Source organism: Phocoena sinus, chromosome X (genome assembly GCF_008692025.1).
Source record: "Phocoena sinus isolate mPhoSin1 chromosome X, mPhoSin1.pri, whole genome shotgun sequence".
Lineage (NCBI taxonomy): Eukaryota > Metazoa > Chordata > Mammalia > Artiodactyla > Phocoenidae > Phocoena > Phocoena sinus.
Window position 1 is genome coordinate 122,326,038 of NC_045784.1, and position 4,653 is coordinate 122,330,690.

The 4,653-nt window shown below is 43.6% G+C and overlaps 1 pseudogene; it reads left to right on the top strand.

Moving 5' to 3' along the window:
• The first annotated feature begins 276 nt into the window (after positions 1-276).
• LOC116747214 lies at positions 277-4,444 on the top strand (annotated as a pseudogene).
• Positions 4,445-4,653: the final 209 nt, after the last annotated feature.

The window sequence follows — 4,653 nt, forward strand, 5'->3', positions numbered from 1 at the left end:
CCAACGTCTAACTGAACTGCTCCCAAGTGTGCTAAGCTAGTATCAGTTGATGAGGTCAGTTGGTATGAAACTGGTATATTAGGGCTTTAGTAGAGGGGACAGTAGAAGCAGGAGGAGAGGTGGTCAGAGAGACTGGCATAAGCTTGACCATCTAAGTTTAGATTTTATTCTACTGGCAATGGGAAGATAGTAGAGGAATGGCAAGTCTGACTTCTATTTTATAAGAGCCACACTCTCCTGAAGTACATAAATCAAAATTCAGAGCGTGGAAGAAACATGACCAGTTATCAGACGATTGTAACAGTCCAGGAGAGAGCTAACGATGGTTTACCTGGTTTGGTAGAGGGGGCTGTGGAGGAAGTGGACATGTCTGAGATGGAGTCAACACAGTTTGCTGATGGACTGTATACAGGGGTGAGAGCAAGGAGTCAAGAATGATCCAGGGCTTCCCTGGTGGCTCAGTGGATAAGAATCCGCCTGCCAATGCAGGGGACACGGGTTCGAGCCCTGGCCCGGGAAGATCCCACACGCCGCGGAGCAAATAAGCCCGCGCGCCACAACTACTGAGCCTGCGCTCTAGAGCCCACAAGCCACAACTACTGAAGCCCGCGCGCCTAGAACCTGTGCTCCACAACAAGATAAGCCACTGCAGTGAGAAGCCCGTGCACCGCAATGAAGAGCAGCCCCCGCTCGCCCCAACTAGAGAAAGCCTGTGCACAGCAACGAAGACCCAACGCAGCCAAAAATAAAATAAATAAATTTATTAAAAAAATACTTTAAAAAACAAAAAAGAATGATCCCAAGTTTTGCAGCCTGGGCAACCGGGTGAATGAAGACGCAGTCTGCTGAGACAGGGAACATCCCGAGCTCCTCTCTCTCCTGTGCAGGACTGTGTCTCACTCTTCTCCCCACTGCTTATCACAGTGCCTGATAGACAAGTAGCGCCTGACAAATGCAAGTTGCAGAAACGGTCTGCTACATTTCCCACAGCAAAAATCATCCACAACATTTGAAATGTTCCCTGTGATCCTTTGGGCTTTAACTGAACTGAAACACAGATTCACTGTTTACTACAACGTTGTAAGAATGTGGGTTTTCCATTCTGTGGGCTTAAACTCTAGATGGCTGAAGGCCAAACAGGATTCTGTCCTCATACACGCATAACAAGGCCATGCATCACGCTCCTCTAGTGACGTACCTACTCAGGACCCAGGAACTCCTGAATAATGATAAACTACTCCAAGTGATGGTCTGAGGCTGCCAGAATGAGATATTCATGTGGGATTAGTCAAGGAGTGTAAGCTTACTGAGGACAAAGCCTGTGAGGGACTTAACTCCGCACACATTAGAGGACCTTGCACATATCAGGCCAGACTGTATGTCTAACACTGCTATATAATTTTCATACATCTAGTTTAGTACAAAAATAAGTATGTGTAGAAAGAGGATGAAATTAACCACGATAAATTGTACACAAATAAGAAGACTCACCTACAAAGGACTTTAAGAGTAAATTAGGATATCTTCTAGTGTCATCTACTGCTTACTTCTTGAGATACAGAATGAGTCTAGTTGGTCTCTTTCACCGTTTTAATGATATGCATCCTTAAGATTAAAACACGAAGCTTTTTCAGTACAGCCATTATCTTGGCACCCACTCAGGGTAACGAAATTTCTTCCATCATTGGGTATAGGGCAGGATTCCTAGACCTCATCACTACTGACATTGGGGTTGGGTAATTCTTCATTGCAGGGGGCTGCCCCGTGCACTGTAGAATGTTTAGCAGCATCCCTGGACTCTACCCACTACATGCTAGTAGTAACCTCACTCCAACTGTGATATCCAAAAATGTCTCCAGACATTGCCAAATGTTCCCTACGGGGCAAAACCATCCTAATTGAGAACCTCTAGTACAGGGAAAAGGAATGAATATTCATACATTCATTTATTCATTCTATAAACTATTTGAATGCCTACCGAGAAGTAAGCAAGCCTCTGGGAATACACTGGGGGATGAAACAGATATGGTCTCTGCCGAAATGGAGCTTCCAGCAGAAAAGAGAAAGAGGCAACCAACAAGTACACAAATACATGCCTGCAATAAGTTTCCTTTGTTTTTTGTTTTTTTTTTTACAGTAGGTCCTTGTCGGTTATCTATTTTAAATATAGCAGTGTGTACATGTCAATCCCAAACTCCCAATCTATCCCTCCCCCTGCACCCTGCCCTCCCCACCGCCAGAACCTTAAGCTTGCTCTGTAAGTCTCTGAGTCTGTTTTGTAAGTTCATTTGTATCATTTTCTTTTAAGATTCCGCATATAAGCGGTATCACATGATATTTGTCTTTCTCTGTCTGACTTACTTCACTTAGTATGATAATCTCCAGGTCCATCCATGTTGCTGCAAATGGCATTATTTCATTCATGCCTGCAATAAGTTTTATGAAAGAAAAGAAAAGGATGTCCTGGACAGGATAGTGAGGGATGGCATCTATGAAGAGGTGGCATTTAAACTGTGACCTGAAGAATGAGGAGAAGCCGGCCAGGGAAGAGTGGGAAGAGGAGTGTCTGAGTCCGAGAGAACAGCATGTGTGAAGCCCTTGCTATGACCCAGACAGTGTGCTGGTCCCACTCCACGCACGTGTCGTTTAGGAAGGGCGCCCTAGGTCCTGGCTGCCCACAGCAATCCCATGTGCACATGTGGCCCTCTGATTATTCGGATGATGAATTAGACTGACACCTTACATTCAAATATTACAACATTTGAAGGGGATTTGGTTCCTCTCTCTATGCTACACATAGGCTTGCCTCAGAGATATTGCAAGTTTGGTTCTAGACCACTGCCATAAAGCGAATATGGTGATAAAGCAAGTCATGTGAATTCTTTGGTTTCTCAGTGCATATAAAAGTTATGTTTACACTGTACTGTAGTCTACTAAGTGTGCAATATCTCTCTGTCTAAAAAAAATGATGTTTGTACCTTAATTTAAAAATACTTTATTGCTAAAAAATGCTAACCATAATCTAAGCCTTCAGAGAGTTGTAATCTTTTTGCCTCGATGCTGGTGGCTGCTGACTGATCAGGGTGATGGTTGCCGAAGGCTGGGGTGGTCGTGGCACTTTCTTAAAATAAGACAACAATGAAGTTTGCTGCATTGATTGACTCTTCCCTTCACAAACGATTTCTCTGTAGCATGCAATGCTGTCTGATAGCATTTGACCCACAGTAGAACTTCTTTCAAAATTGGAGTCAATCCTCTCAAACCCTGCTGCTTTATCAACTAAGTTGATGTCATATTCTAAATCTTTGTTGTCATTTCAACAATCTTCACAGCATCTTCACCAGAAGTAGGTTCCATCTCAAGCCACTTTCTTTGCTCACCCATAAGAAGCAACTCCTCATCCATTAAGGTTTTATCATGAGATTGCAGCAATCCAGTCACATCTTCATGCTCCACTTCTAATTCTAGTTCTCTTGCTATTTCCACCACAAATGCAAAAACTTCCTCCACTGAGGTCTTGAACCCCACAGAGTCATCCATGAGGGTTGGAATCAACTTCTTCCACACACCTGTGATTGTTGATATTTTGACCCCTTCACATGAATCACAGATGTGATCCCTTCCTTTCCAGAAGGTTTTCAATTTACTTTGCCCAGATCCATCAGAGAATCACTATCTATGGGCAGCTATAGCCTTAGGAAATGTATTCCTTAAATAGTAAAACTTGAATGTTGAAATGCCCTTGATCCATGGGCTGCAGAACGGATGTTGTGTTAGCAGGCAGGAAAACAACATGAATCTCCTTGTACATCTCCATCACAGCTCTTGGGTGACCAGGTGCTTTGTCAGTGAGCAGTAATGTTTTGAAATGATTCTTTTTTTCAGAGCAGTAAGTGGGCTTAAAATATTTAGTAGCCTGTGGGCCGGTGCGGCACCCTTTCTTTTGGATCCGCCATCTGCAGTGGCACCGCCGTCAGTTTGCAGATTTTCGTGAAGACCCTGACAGGAAGACCATCACTCTCGAGGTCGAACCCTTGGATACAACAGAAAATGTAAAGGCTAAGATCCAGGACAAGGAAGGAATTTCCCCTGACCAGCTAAGACTCATCTTTGCTGGCAAGCAACTGGAAGATGGATGTACTTTGCTTGACTACAACATTCAAGAGGAGTCCACTCTTCATGTTGTGTTGAGACTTCGTGGTGGTGCTAAGAAGAGGAAGAAGTCTTACACCACCCCCAAGAAGAACAAGCATAAGAGAAAGAAGGCTAAGCTGGCTGTCCTGAAATACTATAAGGTGGATGAGAATGGCAAAATCAGTCGCCTTCGTCGGGAGCGCCCTTCAGATGAATATGGTGCTGGAGTTTTTATGGCCAACCAATTGACAGACATTACTGTGGCAAATGTTGTCTGACCGATTGTTTCAACAAACCAGAACACAAGTAACTGTATATTGGTTAATAAAAGACATGAACTAATGGAAATAAAATATTTAGTAAACCATGTTGTCAACAGATGTGCTGTCATCCAGGCTTTGTTGTTCCATTTATAGAGCACAAGGAGGGTAGATTTAGCATAATTCTTAAGGGCCCTAGGAGTTTCAGAATGGTAATTGAACATTGGCTTCAACTGAAAGTCACCAGCTACACTGACCC